Genomic DNA, 22,776 nt, shown 5'->3' on the forward strand with positions numbered 1-22,776 from the left:
CATATCAAAAGTTTTGGCTAAGTCAATAAAAATAGCAGCACAACATTGTTTAGGATCAAGGGCAATGGTGACATAATTGAGGACCTTTAAGGTTGCAGTGACATATCCATAACCTGAGCGGAAACCAGATTGCATACCAGAGAGAATACTACAGACATCAAGAAAGCCAGTCAGTTGATTATTGACATGTTTTTCCCACACTTTTGATAAACAGGGCAAAATAGAAACAGGCCTATAACAGTTAGGATCAGCTTGATCTCCCCCTTTAAATAAAGGACGAACCGTGTCTGCCTTCCAAGCAATGGGAACCTCCCCAGAGTGGAGAGACAGGTTAAACAGTTCAGAGATCGGCTTGGCGATGATAGGGGCAGCAACCTTAACCTCGCCTGCGGAGAGAAACTTTGTATCGGGGCAGGGGAAAAGAGGGAGAAGCATTGGGATAGTTGCATTAGAAGGGGTGGGAGATGAGAAAATGTTGTACGGGCAAGGAGGCATGGCTGAGTCAAATAGGAATCCTAACATTATGAAGTGGTGATCAAATACCTTGTTGGATTGGTAATAATCTGAGAAAGACATAGGGAGTCCAATTTCTTTGGGACTTGGTCAGGTGGTTTAAACATGTCCCAGTTTAAGTCACCTAGCAGGACAAATTCAGACTTAGTGTAAGGGGCCAGGAGAGAGCTTAGGGCAGGTAGGGTACAGGCCGGTGCTGATTGAGGACGATAGCACCCAGCAGCACCCAGCAACAGTCAACAAAGAGTTATTTGAAAGTTAAAGCTTAAAACCAGCAAATCAAATTATTTGGGGACAGACTCAGTTGGGACAACCAAACACTGAAAGTGATCTTTGTTAAAGATGGCCACTCCCCCAACTTTGGAAGTTCTGTCTTGCCGAAAAAGGTTATAACCAGAAAGGTTAACATCAGCATTCAAATCACTCGTCCTTAACTACATCTCAGTAATGACCAATAGATCTGGATTGGAGCTGTGAACCCATATTTTCAATTGATCCATTTTAGGTAATAAGCTTCTAGTGTTAACATGCAGAAAACCCAGGCTTTTACTAGAGCAGAAATCAGTGAAGCAGATATTAGACCACAAGTCAGAATGTCGGCTAGCAACCGTAGATGGGCAAGGGTGTACATGCACATTTCCAGATATCATCAGCAGTCATACAATCAAGGCATGACAGTGGACAAGCAGAGCTCTGCAGTGTTGATTTATGACATGTGAATGTGCATTAGATGGCCACAAGATGATATTGTACAGCAATTTGATCAGGTAACATGAAACCAAAGCCGGGGAGAGGTGGTTAAAATAGTATGGGTGGCCAAAAGGCAGTGTAACAAATAGAGTCAGAGTCCCAAGTGTGGGAACAAACATAGTCTGTAACACGTTTGGGTACACAAGAAGGTTCCTAGTCAACAAAACATGCAAGAGTCATAAGGCAAATACCAAAATGCACAAGAAAAAAAATATATATATAATGACTTCTGGTCCTTCTGTAGCTCAGTTGGTAGAGCATGGCGCTTGTAACGCCAGGGTAGTGGGTTCGATCCCCGGGACCACCCATACGTAGAATGTATGCACACATGACTGTAAGTCGCTTTGGATAAAAGCGTCTGCTAAATGGCATATATTATTATTATTATTATTATTACTTGGAGCTAGCCATTTGTAAGTTCAGAGTCACTCGACCCAACAGTGCGTGTGTGCTGGACGCGAACGAAAGCTCGGGAGAGAGGGGGGAGTGTGGTGTGGTGGTACCTGTACCAGACAGGGGCATGATTTTGCCTGATTAGAAAAATTGCTAGCTGACGTCCAACATAGTTAACTATGGCAGGGGGAAGATCAAATCATATTTTGCAACATTGAGGTAGGAGTGGCAAATAGCAAGTGTCATGACGTTGGCCTGGGGATAGGTTTATGAGTCATAAATACCTCTTCCCCCCGGTTTCCTCTCTCTACCCCACTGATGTTACATTTGCAAACCCCCTTGGTTAACAGAGATTCTGGGAACATCAGAAGGTGGGAGGAAATGAACCATATTCTGGTAATCCGATCAATTGAACATATGCAGTGGTACTTAATGAATATGATGTCAGTTCGGTTGTCATCTGAGACATTCTCATCAATCATAAGATAAACTCTACAGTGGAAAGTCTACGGATCAGATTTATCAGATTCACATGGAATTGTTGTTCAATATAAATGTTTGAATATTAAATTATACGTGATGGGATGAAATGTGATTTTAGCTTCTAAAATGTGAGATTTGGGTTTTCATAAGGTATGGCTCTGCTCAATCAGTGGCCTGCCCCTGTGAAGGGACATGGGCTATAAAAAAATTCAAACACGCCCTTTTCTCCCTTCCTATATAAAGCCTTGATGACAATATAACCTCCGGTTCCGAGGATGTGAGGACGACGGTCCGATGTCAGAACAAAGCCAACATCAGCGTGAGCTTTGGTTGCGAATGGTATGAACTTTGAACTCTTATTCACTACAGAAGTGATACCTCCTAGCTGTTGAGTTACCAACAGCAGCTGCAAACGCAGGTTAGGAAGGAGCATACAGAGTATCCCGTCTACCACAACGACGTTACTACAAAATATTGACCACCAGAGACATTCTCCAAAGGACAAAGGACTCGGTTTGGCAACACGGCCTTCCATCTACTGCCAACCTACTGAAGCACAGCTCAGCGTAAATATTTATTGCATTTTCCTTTTCCAAAATGGGCGGTAATATACGATAGCACAGCTTCGCCCTTTGTTCCTCAGTCTTCCCGCTCTCACTCAAACCCAGACCCTTTTCTTTTGTGGAACAAGCTGTCATATCTGTTCTGCCCGCTAGGGACATTTTCCTTTATGATGTCATTTGTAATCAAGTTATGATTAATTATGTGTATGTGTAATTTTGTATGATTAGTTAGGTATTTAGTAAATACATAATTAAACTCAATTTTGTATTGTTGATTCAACTTGTTAGCCAGGGTTTGTGAAGAACCAAGAATTTACAACCTTCAGATGAAATGAATTAAGATTTTTATTTTATTTCTTTATTTTCCCTTTATTTAACAAGGCAAGTCAGTTAAGAACATATTCTTATTTTCAATGACGGCCTGGGAAAAGTGGGTTAACTGCCTGTTCAGGGGTAGAACGACAGATTTGTACCTTGTCAGCTCAGGGGTTTGAACTCGCAACCTTCCGGTTACTAGTCCAACGCTCTAACCACTAGGCCACGCTGCCGCCCCAAGATGACAATTAATTTTGACTGCTATTGATGTAAAATATTACTAGGTCTTTAAGAGTTTATACAGAAGATAACAGCGCTATAAATATTACTTTGTGGTGCCCCAACTCTCTAGTTCATTACATTTACATGATTAGCTCAATCGGGTAATATTATTTTATTGAATAGCATGTTATATCACTTAATCCGGCATAGCCAAAGACACCACACAAGGTTCATACAAACCTGTGCTGTTCCAAACTAATTTATATCTAGAAGCTAGAGGAAATAGTGTGTTAATAAGGGAATTAAACCCTATACTCTTAGATTTAAAAAAGGGGTTCTATATTGAACATCTTGGTCCATTCAAATTTTAACTTCCACCCATTCAGGTTAAAAAACCAACGCCTACTAATAAGTACATTTTTTATCAATTTATTAAAAGGTATGCAAGTTGATTATTTAATTAAAATAAGAAGTCAAAGTCATATGATAAACTGTAGGCTGGATAAATAAAGTTGTATTATAATTTGGAAATTGATATTAAGCTAGCTAGCCTAGCTTTTCATGCCTGCTAAATTAGCCACTTTACAAGCTAGCTAGCTCTTACAAATACAAGTTATTATTCATTTACCTTGGCAAGTCAGTTAAGAACAAATTATTATTTACAATGTCTGCCTACTCAGGCCAAACCCAGACAACGCTGGGCCAATTGTGCGCCGCCCTATGGGACTCCCAGTCACAGCTTTATTGATGTCTCAAGTACTGAGATGCAGTGCCGTAGGGCGCTGCACCACTCGGGAGCCCATTTGGAATATGCCAAATAGAACTACAGACACAGCCAGACATTGACAATTAGCTAATTGTTCCTTTTATTTCATTGTGGAGTCAGATGAGGGGACTACGTTTCATGAAGCTATTAGAAGACTGTTCCTGACCTCTGTTGAATGCATGTGATGGGCAGTGGGCTGACTGAGAGGTAGCCATGTATCTCAATGATTTATCATAAATTATGTATACTGTAATAAGTATTGGTGATTCAATAGCCTAGTTAATCATTACATGACTTTTAAGACTGTGTTTTGCTCAGTCCTACAGTAACCCAGCTATCAGAGGCTCTTGTGCTGCTATTGCTGACAACTGCATGTAAGTTGTTCTTTCTAGCTACTGTACATCATAATAATTACAGTATATCTGTTATGTTCCCCAGTTTATGTGTTATTGTGGGTTTGTATGTGTGTAATTCAGGAAATGGCTTCCTGGATTCTAAGCAGCTGATTGGTCGGCCCCATCACTGATTGGAGCTCTGACACCTCCCTCTCGTCAGGGAAACAGCTGTCTCTTCATTACCAACTTCTTCTCCAGCTTGATAAAAGCCTGTGTTCCTTAGTCAGGGAGAAAAAGCTTATTTTTATGTTCTGTGTTGTTGTTGGTCAGTGAAAGTTTTGCTGATATTATTTTGTAGCCGCTCCTTCAGAGATATGTGTATGCCAATAGGACTTCCTGTTTTTGGCTAATTGAAATTGTTCACGTAAATTATTGGTAAATTATTCTGTTTCATTTGTTCTCAGGGGGGGGGGGTAGGAACGCACCTTGGGAGTGTTTAGGCAAGAGGCCTGCGGGCATACATAAGCCATAGTATTGAATGTCTCTGCACACTAGGTAAGACCTGGGCGGACCAGGTCTGTTGGTTAGCGCACCAGGTGGTGCTTAAAGTTAGGTCACTAGTGGGAAGGCAGGTAATGTAGGAGAGGGGACTAACTTTTACTTTATTTTCTTTGGTTCCGTCCAGCCCCTTTTCACCACATTACCGTGTTAAGGAATAATAAATTCCATGTAAACAGTATTTCTCTCCGCCTCTGTCATCCTTCCCGCACCTACGATCACATACTTTTTCACTCCACGGGGAGATGATGTAGCTGGCTATTGGGTTCCCTCCTCCAAGAGGCGTACGTAACAATATGGCTGCATAGCACTTTGTGTTCATTTTGGCAGATAAGCATTAGTTAATCTCCTCTTCTCAGGAACCAGCCAGGCAACAACCCACACCGTACTGTTCCATAAAGAAATCAGTTGGTACCAAGATTGACCTGGGTCATCATTCAAACAGATGCCTCCCGGGCCACCAGGGCATATTTCCGAACTGTATGCATATAACAATACAATTTTAAAACTATGCTGGTAATCTTTTGTCCATTATTTAATTGTTTATTATATTCTTAGCTAGAAATATGATTATTTATTAGTAGTAGCGATAATTCAGAAATGGCAACAGAAAGGGTTGAAAAGGTTCTAAAATTGATCAAATTGTTTTTTTTCCTCATCAATATACACACACACAATACCCCATAATGACAAAGCCAAAGCAGGTTTAGAAATGTTTGCAAATGTATAAAATTTAAAACTAAAATATCATATTAACATGTATTCAGACCATTTACGCAGTACTCTGTTGAAGCACATTTGGCAGCGATTACAGCCTCAAGTCTTTTTGGGTTTGACGCTAGAAGCTTGGCACACCAGTGACTTGGTCAATAAAGAAGTGGTCAGATGAAGCAGATGCAAAGCTTCAGGACTGTTTTGCACAGACTGGAATATGTTCCGGGATTCTTCCGATGGCATTAAGGCATACACCACATCAGTCACTGGCTTCATCAATAAGTGCATTTTTGAGGTACAGTGACTGTACGTACCCCAACCTGAAGCCATGGATTACAGACAACATCTGCAATGAGCTAAAGGGTAGAGTTGCCGCTTTCAAGGAGTGAGACTAACCCGTACGTACGCTTATAAGAAATCCTGCTATGCCCTCTGACGAACCATCAAACAGACTGCAGATCACTATGGATGATATACAGAAAGTAAAGCACAATAAACGGAGTGGCAAAGGGAGAGAGAGAAGATCAAGTCAAATCTAGAGACCTACTGTATGGAAAACATGCTACTACTACAAATCTACTTGCAAGATTTGCAACAACAAAACGTTTCCATTGCCAGAGGCAAAGAAATTCACACTTTTTTGAAAGTCATTTAGCTCTTAACCAGAGCGACTAACAATAGTGATAAGGTATAATTTTGTCCCCTGTGGGAATCAAGCCCACAACCCTGGCGTTGCAAGTGCCATTCTCTACCAACTGAGCCATACAGGACCATGGCGTCAGGAGGTGTGATGGTTAATAAATTAGTACTAGTTTAGCAATTCATGGTAAAACTCTACTTTTCATAATGACATTTTAGTTTTCATGTTGCATTCAGGAACTATAGCATATTAGTATAAAGCATCAATGAAATATATAAAAAAAATAGCTTTCCACTCATCATACAAGTTGAAAAGAATGTTGGCACTGTTACACAAGCAGGGAGAAACACTAGAATCGAAAAGACCAGCGTCTCCACAAACGGTGTGCAAAGATGAAGACATGTTGTACTTACTGTGACATGACAACATTTTCCACGACTTAACAGTCAGTGTTTGGTTCACTGTGCATCAAATCCAAAATCATACACTACACTGACAAGAGAGGGGATGGTGAATTAAGTCCATTTTGCAGACAGTGACAAGTAATTAAATGAATGAACTTGTCAGTTAATCCCAGAGGGGGGTAAATCATCCCGCACAGCCTCATGGCACTCCCTCTCGCTTCTGCGCTCCAAACTCACAACAGTCAGAGAGGCCCTGGGAGGGTGGACCTGGCACATTGGCTGGGTGGCCAAGGGAGGGTGTTTTACTGTATTGTCAAGCACACACCATGTCTACAAAATAACATGTTTAATCAGACAGAACAACTAGAAGAACACATCTACCAATTAAAGAATATACTGAATGGTCACAGCTAGGGTTGCAAAATTCCTGCGGTTTTCCCAAAATCCAGGAAATCCGTAATCCTCCAACCAGGATATCTGGAAAACCAAGGAATTTATTGAAAGTTTCTGGAATTTGCCAACCATAGTCACAGCACACCAAGCAGAATTCCGCTCAGAATTCCGCTCATATCAAGTTCAATTAACGGTCTATTCTCATTGATGAAAATCAAGAGATCCGAGAGACATTACTGGAATGTAAACTTGCATATTTCTCATCTCGAACACAACCTCTGGAGGTCGCACGTGACACTCACTTGACAGCCGCCCCTCTGAGCGGAGGAGTGTAAACAGAATTGTCGAATTGAGCCAACATTCATACAGTAAAACTACTAACAGTAGAACAATGTTTTTGAAACAGCTGAGAAGTATAGACATATTTTTGTGATTTTTTTCACCTGAAATTTCAGTAACAGCCTGTTACATGCTGAAATTGCAGTAACAGCCAGTTACATGCTGGAATTCTCAATGTTTTCAGTCGCAATTTTGTGTTTACCTCATAATGACTTCCATGTTATTGATCAAATGAAGCCTAGTTTGTACCACGGTAACTTTAATAGTCAAATGGGTTGTATTGGTTGTATTATTCAAGAGTTAAAATATTTTACAAGTAAAGATGCTCTCGTTTAACAATTTACATGCCAACTGGCTAGTGGCACCTGTCATATTGATGTAGACAGTAAATTTGGAGCAGCAGCGCAAGGATATAATGTAAACTTAAAAGTTGATATATGTGACTCACCACCTGGATTCGGTCTTATCTTGTTCACGCTTCAGGTTCCCCAAGGGCACCCCCCCACACACTCAAGTCAAAAAGTGGCGCACAGAATGCAAAAATATTCTTAGATATATTTAACCTCCACACATTAACAAGTCCAATAGCTCAAATGAAATATAAACACCTTGTTCATCTACCCAGCAAGTCAGATTTCTAAAATGTTTTACGGCGAAAACATAGCTCATATTTATGTCAAACCACCACCAAAGACACAGCTAATATATAGCCATTTTGTCTAACAAAAGATGCAATCACAAACGCAGGATTAAAAGAAAAATAATTCACTAACCTTTTGAAAATCTTCATCAGATGACAGTAATAGGACATGTTACACAGTACATTTGTTTTTTTCAATAATATGCAATTTATATCCATAAATCTCTGTTTACATTGACGCAATGTTCAAAAAAATGCTACACAAATGTCCGGAGAAATTATGATAACTCCGCCAGATAACGCCAGGTAACACCAATACACATCATAAACTTTGACTAAATATACATGTTCTACATATAGTTAGAAAGATACACTCCTTCATAATGCAATTGCTTTGTCACATTTCTTTTTAACGTTACAGAAATGGTTCATTTTTCAATAATCTGAGACGGCGCTCAGACATTAGCAATATTTCTCCGCTATGTTGGAGTCAACAGAAACACAAATTTACCACATAAATATTCCCTTACCTTTGATGGTCTTCGATCATAATGTAGTGGAAGAAGTCGTACTTACCCAAAACATCGTTTGGTTTCAATTCGTGTGTCTTTGTGTTAGCAAACGTGACAAATTCCAGCTGAAATGCAGCCAAAATACAAGGGGTTGCGCATCAAAACTTCAAAATTACAATCAAGCTTTAGGATGTTCTAAACGTGCAACACAATTCTCAACTCGAACAGACAAACTGATATCGTTTCGTGATTCCTGGAACAAAGAGCACTTAAGGCGCAACGCGCGCATGAGAGTGCATGTATTTTCGCGTGACACCAAGGTTTTTGCCCACCAAAGTGTGAAAGATCGCGGGATTTTCACAATGAAATGCCCTATTGAAAGAAGACATCTCGCCAACGACATAGCAACTGATCCCAGATCCATAGCTGGTTGGGAAGGGTGGGGGGCGATGACGTCAATGTTGGCCCAACTTTCCTGATGAGAGAAATCGTTTGGGGAGAATGGCTGCCCTGTGAGTTCTGCTATACTTACAGAAATATTTCAAATGGTTTTAGAAGCTTTAGAGTGTTTTCTATCAAATAATTATTATTATATGCATATATTAGCAATTTTGGACAGATTTCTTTTCAGTTTACTATGGGCACGAACTTCCTCCAAAGGGGGCAGTATTCTTCCTATCCCTAACAGGTTTTAAGTAGCAACATTTGAAGTTGTGTTTTTTTGTTTACATTGGATGAAAGTAGAGACTCAAGAGCTACAAAACGGTATACGATACACTGCATTTGAGGAACAATGGGAAAGTAATTCTGCTTCGAAAGTTGTAAACTCACTTTTGAGAAAATGGCCTTTTGGTATCGAGTGAAGAGCTCTTTGTCTATTTACAGATGGCATACAAGTTTGTAATTCAGGAACATGAAAGTTCACATGTTTCCGAAGGCATTTCTGCTAAAAAAAACATTGCTAAAATTTGTCAAAAAAAATGACAAGTTAACCTCTTCAACCTATGGGGGTGCTATGTCATTATTGGATTTTAAAAAACGTGCCCGTTTAAAGCGCAATATTTCGTCACGAAAAGATGCTCGACTATGCATATAATTGGCAGTTTTGGAAAGAAAACACTGACGTTTCCAAAACTGCAAAGATATTATCTGTGAGTGCCCCAGAACTGATGCAACAGGCGAAACCAAGATGAAACTTCAAACAGGAAATTAGCAGGATTTTTGATGCTGTGTTTTTCATTGTCTCCTTATATGGCTGTGAAAGCACCACAAATTAGCCTGCCCTTTCTATCATTTCTCCAAGTTGTCTGCAGCATTGTGACGTATTTGTAGGCATATCATTGGAAGATTGGCCATAAGAGACTACATTTACCAGGGGTCCGCCCGGTGTGCTTTGTTGAAATTGTTGCGTAATCTCCAAGCTGCTCGCATTCATCCATGTGAATGAGACAGAGAGGAGACTTCCAGGAATGATATATCATGAAGAGATATGTGAAAAACACCTTGAGGATTGATTCTAAACAACGTTTACCATGTTTCAGTCGATATTATGGAGTTAATGTGGAAGAAAGTTTGGCGTTTGTTTGTTTTTGGTAGCCAAACATGACGCAGAAAACGGACCGATATCTCCTGCACAAATAATCTTTCAGGAAAACTGAACATTTGCTATCTAACTGAGAGTCTCATTGAAAACATCCGAAGTTCTTCAAAGGTAAATGATTTATTGAATGTTTTTGCTGGTTTTTGTGAAAATGTTGCCTGTTAATGCTAACTCTAAATGCTAATGCTAAATGCTAGTTTGCTATGGTTGAGAAGCATATTTTTGAAAATCTGAGATGACAGTGTTGTTAACTAAAGGCTAAGCTTGAGAGCTAGCATATTGATTTAATTTCATTTGCGATTTTCATGAATAGTTAACGTTGCGTTATGTTAATGGGCTTGAGGCTGTAGTCATGATCCCCGGATCCGGGTTGGCTCGACGCAAGAAGTTAAAACAGCTCTCCTGTGAACGCTTAGATTCCTGAAATGGGTCACATTCTATCCATATACTGTATATACACATATGTCAATCGTAATCTTGATTGACATCCTGAAATGTTTGACAATGAGAATAGCCTTAAAGTTTGTTTGGGAGTGTGAAACAGTGATTGCAACAAATCCACTAGTTTGTGAAACAAGGTAGACTACAGATTGTGATCTTAAAAACGCTTTGGCAGGAACCAGATTGGACGTCACTAACTGTAGTCAATTCACATGGGACTGACATTTCAAGAACTACTAGTTAGCCCAAATGAAATGGTCTTCACAAATAACCAAGGTAGTTGCAGTTGCCATGCTTTACCAAAAATTCCTAAACGATTGGAACGCCATCAGGGAGACCTACAGTGGCTCATTGACTGTCATCTGCAAACTTGATGATTGAGTTGGAGGTGTGCATGGCCACACAGTCATGGGTGAACAGGGAGTACAGGAGGAGGCTGAGAACACACCCTTGTGGGGCCCAGTGTTGATGATCAGCAGAGTGTAAGTGATGTCTCCTACCTTCACCACCTGAGGGTGGCCCGACAGAAAGTCCATGACCCAGTTGCACAGGCCAGGGTTCAGATGAAGGGCCTCAAGCTTAATGAAGAGTTGAGGGTTCTATGCTGTTAAATGCCGAGCTGTAGTCGATGAAAAGCATTCTTACATAGGTATTCCTCTTGTCCAGATGGGTTAGGGCAGTGTGCAGTGTGATTGCATCGTCTGTGGACCTATTGGGGCGGGAAGCAAATTGGAGTGGGTCTAGGGTGTCAGGTAGGGTGGAGGTGATATGATCCTTGACTAGTCTCTCAAAGCACTTCATGATGACAGAAGTGAGTGCTACGGGGCGATAGTCGTTTAGCTCAGTTGCCTTTGCTTTCTTGGGAACAGGAACAATGGTGGCCCTCTTGAAGCATGTGGGAACGGCAGACTGGGATAGGGATTGATTGAATATGTCCGTAAACACACCAGCCAGCTGGTCTGCGCATGCTCCGAGGAAGCGGCTAGGGATGCCGTCTGGGCTGGCAGCCTTGCGAGGGTTAACACGTTTAAATGTTTTACTCATGTTGGCAGCGGTGAATGAGAGTCTCCCCAGGTTTTGGTAGCGGGCCGTGTCAGTGGCACTGTATTGTCCTCAAAGCGAGTGAAGAAGTTGTTTAGTCTGTCTGGGAGCAAGACATCCTGGTCTGTGACTGGGCTGGTTTTCTTTTTGTAGTCCGTGATTGACTGTAGACCCTGCCACATTCCTCTCGTGATAGACAGCTGCCTCTGATTGAGAACCACACCCGGCAAAACACAAAAAAATAGAAAACATAGAAATAAAGAAACTAGAATGCCCGCCCTAGTCACACCCTGGCCTAACCAAAATAGAGAATAAAAGCCTCTATGGCCAGGGCGTGACACTTCTCATATGTATATACTGTACTCTATACTGTACTCTATACCATCTACTGCATCTTGCCAATGCAGTTTGACCATCGCTCATCCATATATTTATATGTACATATTCTTATTCATCCCTTTACACTTGTGTGTACAAGGTAGTTGTTGTGAATTTGTTAGATATTACTGCACGGTTGGAACTAGAAGCACAAGCATTTCGCTACACTCGCATTAATATCTGCTAGCCATGTGTATATGACCAATGAAATTTGATTTGATTTTAAAGAGAAATGTTACTTTGCAGAGCAGTGTCACATGATGGGGAAAGAGCCAAAGGCTGTAAGGATGGAGCAGGCAACCAGAAAACCAGTTTCACCACCAGCAGAGAGCATGAGATGGGACTAGAGGAAGCAGTACGCTAAGAGAGATAGGTCATTGCTGTGTGTGTGTGTGTGTGTGTGTGTGTGTGTGAGAGAGAGAGTGAGAGAGAGAGTGAGAGACTGGGGCAGTGAGAGAGCAGAAGGGGACATGTCCCAGAGACTGGGGCAGTGAGAGAGTAGAAGGGGACATGTCCCAGAGACTGGGGCAGTGAGAGAGCAGAAAGGGACATGTCCCAGAGACTGGGGCAGTGAGAGAGCAGAAGGGGACATGTCCCAGAGACTGGGGCAGTGAGAGAGCAGAAGGGGACATGTCCCAGAGACTGGGGCAGTGAGAGAGCAGAAGGGGACATGTCCCAGAGACTGGGGCAGTGAGAGAGCAGAACATGTCCCAGAGACTGGGGCAGTGAGAGAGCAGAACATGTCCCAGAGACTGCGGTAGTGAGAGAGCAGAACGGGACATGTACCAGAGACTGAGACAGTGAGAGAGCAGAACGGGACATGTACCAGAGACTGCGGTAGTGAGAGAGCAGAAGGGGACATGTGCAAAGAGAGAAAGCCGGCCTGCTGGACATCTGGCAATCTCTATGGGGGTCTCACAGGGTTCAGTTCTCGGGCCGACTCTCTTCTCTGTATACATCAATGATGTTGCTCTTGCTGCTGGTGATTCTCTAATCCACCTCTACGCAGACGACACCGTTCTTTATACTTCTGGCCCTTCTTTGGACACTGTGTTAACTAACCTCTAGATGAGCTTCAATGCCATACAACTCTCCTTCCGTGGCCTCCAACAGTTCTTAAATGCATGTAAAATTAAGTGCATGCTCTTAAACCGATCAATGCCGCACATGCCCGCTCGTCCAGCATCACTACTCTGGACGGTTCTGACTTAGGTATTTGTAGTTGTCCACGTATTCTAGGTGTCTGGTTAGACTGTTAACTCTCCTTCCAGACTCAAATTAAATATCTTCAATCCAAAATTAAATCAAGAATCGGCTTCCTATTTCACAACAAAGCATCCTTCACTCATGCTGCCAAACATACCCTAGTAAAACTGACCATCCTACCGATCCTCGACGATGTCATTTACAAAATAGCCTCCAACACTCTACTCAGCAAATTGGATGCAGTTTATCACAGTGCCATCCGTTTTGTCACCAAAGCCCCATATACTACCCACCATTGCAACATGTACGCTCTCGTTGGCTGGCCCTCACTTCATACTCGTCGCCAAACCCACTGGCTCCAGGTCATCTTCAAGTCTCTGCTAGGCGAAGCCCCACCTTATCTCAGCTCTCTGGACACCACAGCAGCAACCACCCGTAGCACGCGCTCCAGCAGGTATATCTCATTGGTCACCCCCAAATCCAATTCTTCCTTTGGCTGCCTCTCCTTCCAGTTCTCTGCTGCCAATGACTGGAACGAAATACAAAAATCACTGAAGCTGGAGACTCATATCTCCCTCACTAGCTTTAAGCACGAGCTGTCAGAGCAGTTCACAGATCACTGCACCTGTACATAGCCCATCCAACTACCTCATCCCCATACTGTATTTACTTATTTTGCTCCTTTGCACCCCAGTATGTATACTTGCACATTCATCTCCTGCACATTCTACCATTCCAGTGTTTAATTGCTATATTGTAGTTACTTTGCCACCACGTCTATTTATTGCCTTACCTCTCTTATCCCACCTCATTTGCACATGCTGTATTTAGATCTTTGTACTACATTATTGATTGTATGTTTGTTTATTCCATGTGTAACTCTGTTTTGTTACGTGTCGAACTGCATTGCTTCATCTTGGCCAGGTCACAGTTACAAATGAGAACTTGTTCTCAACTAGCCTACCTGGTTAAATAAAGGTGATATAAAAAAAATGTTAAAATTAATCAGGGGAGAGCTGTAGCTGCAGGGACTTAGGTTGTGTTGGATGCCAAGTCGTAATCGGAGGCTGGGAGAGAAGCCCGGTCTGGAGCTGTTTTGGGACCTGGGTCTTAATCTTTGAGGCCCAATTTGGGTCTGAGTTGGTGGTGCTGGAATGAATATGCCACAGTGGAGGAAGCAGGGGATGTTGTCATCATGCAGTACGATACATGGGTGGAGGTGGATAAGGTCCCGGGAGGAGGGGCAGCCATAGTCATCCGACTGGAGAGAGGTTGAAGTAGTTTATTTGAAGATTAGGGGGAAGAGAGCAAAATACCAAGAGAGAACAATCATGGCTGGACGACACCATGCAAAGACATCTCTAGAGTGAGAAGGCTGGTCTGCAGGATGGCAGGATCTGGCCAACTTGCAACAAGCTGATACCGCGTCTTGGCCTGGTCGCAATTGTAAATGAGAACTTGTACTCAACTTGCCTACCTGGTTAAATAAAGGTGAAATAAAAAATAAATAAAAAGTGAGGCCTGCAGTCATATGGACTGGCACACGTGTCCTTCACAAGCTTTAATTAATGGCATAATGACAAGCACCAAGCTGCTTTATATCAATTAGTCTTAACATGAATGGAAATGAATATGGAGTGCATTGAAAATAAATTACTGTACAGGCGATGTTTGAATAGCCGAGTGTTTGGCTGCGCAACCTCATCGCCACAAGATTTCCTATGGTGCAGTCGGTGAAGTAGGCCCGTGGACAGTCTGTGAAGTAGGCCCGTGGACAGTCGGTGAAGTAGGCCCGTGGACAGTCGGTGAAGTAGGCCCGTGGACAGTCGGTGAAGTAGGCCCGTGGACAGTCGGTGAAGTAGGCCCGTGGACAGTCGGGAGATACACCAAGAAGAGCTCGCTGGGAATAGGCAGCAAAACTAGCCAGGTTGGCGGGGAGGAAATGTCATGAAAGCAGGCAGCATGCTGGTCCGTGATGAGGGGAACGAGGGATACAGAGAGCCTGAAGACAGAAATTGAAAACAATGAAACTAAAGCATGCAACACCAAGAGACAAATTATTTCAACACCCAGGTTGTGAGATGAATATAGTAGAGGTTAGTGAAGACCTGAACAGAAGCAGATGAATATAGTAGAGGTTAGTGAAGACCTGAACAGAAGCAGATGAATATAGTAGAGGTTAGTGAAGACCTGAACAGAAGCAGATGAAACAAAGCATTACAATTAACTTGCTAAGTGGCTAAACTTGCTCAGCAAACCTTGATAAGGTTAGCAACACAAAGCGTCCTGTGACATGCAGTGCAGAACAAACAGACTTAAAGTTTGGTTGGTCAGGTTTAAGTAGTGTGGCAGTGCTGATTAAGGAGAGTGAGGACAGGTGTGGAAGCTGATTACCAATGATTTGCAGCTGACGCTTGTTGAGGAACTGCGGTCAAGGCAACAAGTTAAAGTGTTGAAAAAAACAGCTTGGAGGCTGATTGGCAATTAGTAGCAACTGGTGCTTCATGAGCTTCCAGGGAGTTAAAGTTAAAGGGAGTTGTATTCAAGCCTGGTATTCTCTCCTGATTTTTTGTTCATTCTTAACACAATCAAATGAATCAGAACTCCAGACTTAAAAGAGTTGTGAGAAGAAGCTTGGAAATTGATTCTACCTTTTCAAGAACCGTTGTTTTAACCATGACTTGGATTAGTATAAACACTGGGCTATGTGTGGGTTGTATTAGTATAAACACTGGGCTATGTGTGTATTAGTATATACACTGGGCTATGTGTGGGTTGTATTAGTATAAACACTAGGCTATGTGTGGGTTGTATTATATAAACACTGGGCTATGTGTGGGTTGCATTAGTATATACACTGGGCTATGTGTGGGTTGTATTAGTATATACACTGGGTTGTGTGTGGGTTGTATTAGTATATACACTGGGCTATGTGTGGGTTGTATTAGTATATACACTGGGCTATGTGTGGGTTGTATTAGTATATACACTGGGCTATGTGTGGGTTGTATTAGTATATACACTGGGCTATGTGTGGGTTGTATTAGTATATACACTGGGCTATGTGTGGGTTGTATTAGTATATACACTGGGCTATGTGTGGGTTGTATTAGTATATATACTGGGCTATGTGTGGGTTGTATTAGTATATACACTGGGCTATGTGTGGGTTGTATTAGTATATACACTGGGCTATGTGTGGGTTGTATTAGTATATACACTGGGCTATGTGTGGGTTGTATTCATATACACTGGGCTATGTGTGGGTTGTATTAGTATAAACACTAGGCTATGTGTGGGTTGTATTATATAAACACTGGGCTATGTGTGGGTTGCATTAGTATATACACTGGGCTATGTGTGGGTTGTATTAGTATATACACTGGGCTATGTGTGGGTTGTATTAGTATATACACTGGGCTATGTGTGGGTTGTATTAGTATATACACTGGGCTATGTGTGGGTTGTATTAGTATATACACTGGGCTATGTGTGGGTTGTATTAGTATATACACTGGGCTATGTGTGGGTTGTATTAGTATATACACTGGGCTATGTGTGGGTTGTATTAGTATATACACTGGGCTATGTGTGGGTTGTATTAGTATATACACTGGGCTATGTGTGGGTTGTATTAGTATATATACTGGGCTATGTGTGGGTTGTATTAGTATATACACTGGGCTATGTGTGGGTTGTATTAGTATATACACTGGGCTATGTGTGGGTTGTATTAGTATATACACTGGGCTATGTGTGGGTTGTATTCATATACACTGGGCTATGTGTGGGTTGTATTCATATACACTGGGCTATGTGTGGGTTGTATTAGTATATACACTGGGCTATGTGTGGGTTGTATTAGTATATACACTGGGCTATGTGTGGGTTGTATTAGTATATACACTGGGCTATGTGTGGGTTGTATTCAGTATATACACTGGGCTATGTGGGCTATGTGTGGGTTGTATTAGTATATACACTGGGCTATGTGTGGGTTGTATTAGTATATACACTGGGCTATGTGTGGGTTGTATTAGTATATACACTGGGCTATGTGTGGGTTGGGGCTATTGTGTATTAGTATATACACTGGGCTATGTGTGGGTTGTATTAGTATATACACTGGGCTGTGTGGGTTGTATTAGTATATACACTGGGCTATGTGTGGGTTGTATTAGTATATACACTGGGCTATGTGTGGGTTGTATTAGTATATACACTGGGCTATGTGTGGGTTGTATTAGTATATACACTGGGCTATGTGTTGTATTAGTATATACACTGTTGTATTAGTATATACACTGGGCTATGTGTGGGTTGTATTAGTATATACACTGGGCTATGTGTGGGTTGTATTAGTATATACACTGGGCTATGTGTGGGTTGTATTAGTATATACACTGGGCTATGTGTGGGTTGTATTAGTATATACACTGGGCTATGTGTGGGTTGTATTAGTATATACACTGGGCTATGTGTGGGTTGTATTAGTATATACACTGGGCTACTGGGCTATGTGTGGGTTGTATTAGTATATACACTGGGCTATGTGTGGGTTGTATTAGTATATACACTGGGCTATGTGTGGGTTGTATTAGTATATACACTGGGCTATGTGTGGGTTGTATTAGTATATACACTGGGCTATGTGTGGGTTGTATTAGTATATACACTGGGCTATGTGTGGGTTGTATTATATAAACACTGGGCTATGTGTGGGTTGTATTATATAAACACTGGGCTATGTGTGGGTTGTATTAGTATATACACTTCGGCTATGTGTGGGTTGTATTCATATACACTGGGCTATGTGTGGGTTGTATTCATATACACTGGGCTATGTGTGGGTTGTATTAGTATATACACTGGGCTATGTGTGGGTTGTAAACACTGGGCTATGTGTGGGTTGTATTAGTATATACACTGGGCTATGTGTGGGTTGTATTATATAAACACTGGGCTATGTGTGGGTTGTATTAGTATATACACTGGGCTATGTGTGGGTTGTATTATATAAACACTGGGCTATGTGTGGGTTGTATTAGTATATACACTGGGCTATGTGTGGGTTGTAAACACTGGGCTATGTGTGGGTTGTATTAGTATATACACTGGGCTATGTGTGGGTTGTATTATATAAACACTGGGCTATGTGTGGGTTGTATTAGTATATACACTGGGCTATGTGTGGGTTGTAAACACTGGGCTATGTGTGGGTTGTATTAGTATAAACGCTGGGCTATGTGTGGGTTGTATTAGTATAAACACCGGGCTATGTGTGGGTTGTATTAGTATAAACACCGGGCTATGTGTGGGTTGTATTAGTATATACACCGGGCTGTGTGTGGATTGTATTAGTATATACACTGGGCTGTGTGGATTGTATTAGTATATACACTGGGCTGTGTGTGGGTTGTATTAGTATATACACTGGGCTATGTGTGGGTTGTATTAGTATATACACTGGGCTGTGTGGGTTGTATTAGTATATACACTGGGCTGTGTGGGTTGTATTAGTATATACACCGGGCTGTGTGGGTTGTATTAGTATATACACCGGGCTATGTGTGGGTTGTATTAGTATATACACTGGGCTGTGTGGGTTGTATTAGTATATACACTGGGCTATGTGTGGGTTGTATTAGTATATACACTGGGCTGTGTGGGTTGTATTAGTATATACACCGGGCTATGTGTGGGTTGTATTAGTATATACACTGGGCTGTGTGGGTTGTATTAGTATATACACCGGGCTATGTGTGGGTTGTATTAGTATATACACTGGGCTATGTGTGGGTTGTATTAGTATATACACTGGGCTGTGTGGGTTGTATTAGTATATACACCGGGCTATGTGTGGGTTGTATTAGTATATACACTGGGCTGTGTGGGTTGTATTAGTATATACACTGGGTTATGTGTGAGTTGTATTAGTATATACACTTTATACACTAGTATATACATTTTAGTCACTTAGCAGATGCTCTTACCAAGACCAACGTACAATGGTGAGTGCATACATTTTCATACATGTCCCCTGTGGGAATCGAACCCACAACCTTGATGTTTCAATAAAGTGCATTAAACATGAATATACTAACTACAAGTAACATTGAGGGAGGGTTTTGTGAGTAGATGCACTTGGATGATGGTAGTCAGTGAAACTTATCTAATGCACAATGACATATTGCAAATGCTTTTAGGCTAAAATGAACTTTTGACAACAAAGGTACTTTCAAAGGCATATAAAAAAACATTCTGTTTTTAGACCACATGCACAACATGGATCCCTCAAAAGGTTTTCAAAAAACTCTCTGCTTGAGCAACGTTAAACACCCAACAGTTTTAATGTTAAGTGTATGAGATCAGGTATGTTACCAATGAATATATGAGTACCAGGGAGCCCTCTCAGCCTAACTTAGATGAAGGGGTATTGTGCCAAATATATAGGAAGGAGCATAGAGCAGCAGGCTTGGGATAGAGCAGTAGTACAGGCTCTGTCACAAATAGAAACGGCACCATGCTTCACTGGACTCAATTGTACATTGATCAAGTCTTCAATGCAACCTACACTACAGAGGGAAAAGTGTGCATTATAATCTACCTGCCCTGCAGGGAAATGGCCACTCTAAACTGGCTCTGACTGTAGCACTTAACAGCAAGAAGTCCTCTGAAGGGACTGAAACCAGCTGTCAGTGAATGGTCATACTCTCTTTCACTCTCTTAGTGAACGCTGGAAGCAAGCAATGAATAACAAAAGCCAAACGACTCTGTTGTGGCCAGTCTTACTACTGCTCACATATATGGGTTTAGGCTGTAAAAATATATATTGCTATTGCAGCAACTACACATTGAGGAGAATCTGAAACAATGGTGTTCATTATTGTTTGGGCTAAGTAAGTGTTTTCCTGAAAGAGCAGACAAACATAGTGAAGACAAAAGGCTCAAACTCATCTGAAAGTAGGCCGAATGGGTCTGTACCTATCAACTTTCAACAATTAACGTTAACTGTAGTGTAGTCATTGTACCACATATTCTACTGTAGCTAAAACGAAATACAGCAAGAAGTAATATCTTGTTGTTGTGAATCTTATAGTAATATACGTATTTCGTATTTAGAAAATAAACTAGACGTATTCTATTATCATTATTATGACAGTATTGTTATCTAACAGACTACCTGAAGACTTGAGTATGATTGTAACGATGAACTTGTCTCTCCCATAGGAGCGCATGTCTTGCCTTGAAGCTCACCGCTCCTATAACCTCACAGCTCTAACTCCACTCTCATCCATCCCATAAAAAAACACCATAAAAACATTACAATAAACTATCACTACTCACCACTAAAAGCAGGGAACAGGCAGATTTTTCCTTCGCAATGTCACGTTGTTTTCACTCCCAGTGTCAGAGAATTTAACAGTCTCTGTCGCCCCCCGAACCACCGAATGGTAGAGAGAGGAGCTTGATACCAAACGGGTCCTTTTCTCTGTCTATCTACAGAATGAGACGACGGCATGAATAGAACATCCTTCTCGCCCTTCGTTGTAGTTTCGTGCCGATTTCTAAACTGTCCGTTGCTTTCCGGAGGAGATCACCTTTGTCTCCACTTCGGGAACCTTTCAGTCCGTCACCGAATTCGGTCTGAAAGGCACAAACACAGCGTTGATGACAATTCAGCGGTTGAGTCCGCGCGTCAGGTGGCCTGTTTGACTCAGCAGCTTATTTTTTCCGTTGTAGAGCTAGAAGAGAAGAGCTCCCAACCCACTCCTAGCGCTCCTAATCATTTACACCTGATCCATAAAATAGCTTGCGTCTGTCAAGTTCCTGCTGGATAGACTACCCTGAATGTGATGTTTCCAACATCTATTCTCTAGAGTAGAGTGCACGAATTGTTTGTAGACTATTGTAGTTTAATACAAGGTGTTGAGAATGAGATAAACTAATATATTAAATTATATTTAATAATCCAGCAGCGTGTACCATGCAAGGTAAAGGATATGTGGATTGCTCCCTTCTAAAATTGATACCACTCAAATGATAGGCAACTACCTCATGGTCAAGGCAGGTGATACGTATGCAGTAGCCAGTGATTTCAAGGGAGGTGATAGGTTCAGTATGCAGTAGCCAGTTTATTCTTATTTTTTATTTATTTAACTAGTTAAGATCAAATTCTTATTTTCAATGATGGCTTAGGAACAGTGGGTGAACTCCCTGTTCAGGGGCAGAACAACAGATTTGTACCTTGTCAGCTCAGGGATTTGAACTTGCAGCCTTCCAGTCACCAGTCCAACGCCCTAACCACTAGGCTACCCTGCCGCCCCAGTCATTTCAAGGGAGGTGATAGGTTCAGTGTGCAGTAAGTAGCCTATGATTATATTTAATATGGTATATATTATATATTACATAATAGGTATATTACATCATAGAGTTAAAGGTGTACTATACCGTAGAGTTAAATGTGTGTTATAGCATAGAGTTTTTTTAATTGATTTTTTCACCTTTATTTAACCAGGTAGGCCAGTTGAGTAGAAGATAAAGCAAAGCAGTGCAACAAAAAGAAGTGAAATAATTACAATTTAGCATTAACACTGAAAGTAAGCTGAATGGGTCTGTACATCCATGAGCTACATGTGGATGGTGCTATGGTGACCAGTGAGCTGAGATAAGGCGGGGCTTTACCTAGCAAAGACTTATAGATGACCTGGAGCCAGTGGGTTTGGGGACGATTATGTAGTGAGGGCCAGCCAATGAGAGCATACAGGTCGCAGTGGTGGGCAGTTTTTGGGGCTTTGGTGAAACAATGGATGACACTGTGCTAAACTAAATCCAGTTTGCTGATTAGAGTGTTGGAGGCTATTTTGTAAATGACATCGCCCAAGTCGAGGATCGGTAGGATAGTCAGTTTTACAAGGGTATGTTTGGCAGCATGAGTGAAGGAGGCTTTGTTGCAAAATAGGAAGCCAAATCTATATTTAATTTTGGATTGGAGATGCTTAACGTGAGTCTGGAAAGAGATTATACAGTCTAACCAGACACCTAGGTATTTGTAGTTTCCCACAACCGTTCAGAGTAGTGATGCTAGTTGGGCGTGCGGTTGAGGTAGGCAATCGGTTGAAAAGCAGGCATTTAGTTTTACTAGCATTTAAAAGCAGTTGGAGGTCACAGATGCCACAGTTGCTGTGGGGGGTGCAGAGCTGTTGGCCAGGGTAGGGGTAGCAGGTGGAAAGCAAATACACCAAGCAAATACACCAAATATAAGCAAATACACCAAATACACCTCCGCTGTCTTCAACCAGGATCTCAGCGATCACTGCCTCATTGCCTGTATCCGGTATATGGAGCCGCAGTCAAACGACCACCCCTCATCACTGTCAAACGCTCCCTAAAACACTTCTGCGAGCAGGCCTTTCTAATTGACCTGGCCTGGGTATCCTGGAAGGATATTGACCTCATCCCGTCAGTTGAGGATGCCTGGTCATTCTTTAAAAGTAACTTCCTCACCATTTTAGATAAGCATGCTCCGTTCAAAAAATGCAGAACTAAGAACAGATATAGCTCTTGGTT

The 22,776-nt window shown here is 41.7% G+C and overlaps 1 protein-coding gene across 1 annotated transcript in view; it reads right to left on the reverse strand.

Moving 5' to 3' along the window:
- LOC124005685 (contactin-5-like) overlaps positions 1–20,979 on the reverse strand; it is a 570,484-nt gene extending 549,505 nt beyond the window's left edge. Inside the window, exon 1 of the mRNA XM_046315147.1 lies at positions 20,554–20,979. The gene's annotated coding sequence lies outside the window, so the exon portion shown is untranslated. The remainder of the gene's footprint in view (positions 1–20,553) is intronic.
- Between the last annotated feature and the right edge of the window lie 1,797 nt (positions 20,980–22,776).

Source organism: Oncorhynchus gorbuscha, linkage group LG19 (genome assembly GCF_021184085.1).
Source record: "Oncorhynchus gorbuscha isolate QuinsamMale2020 ecotype Even-year linkage group LG19, OgorEven_v1.0, whole genome shotgun sequence".
NCBI classification, from domain to species: Eukaryota; Metazoa; Chordata; class Actinopteri; order Salmoniformes; family Salmonidae; genus Oncorhynchus; species Oncorhynchus gorbuscha.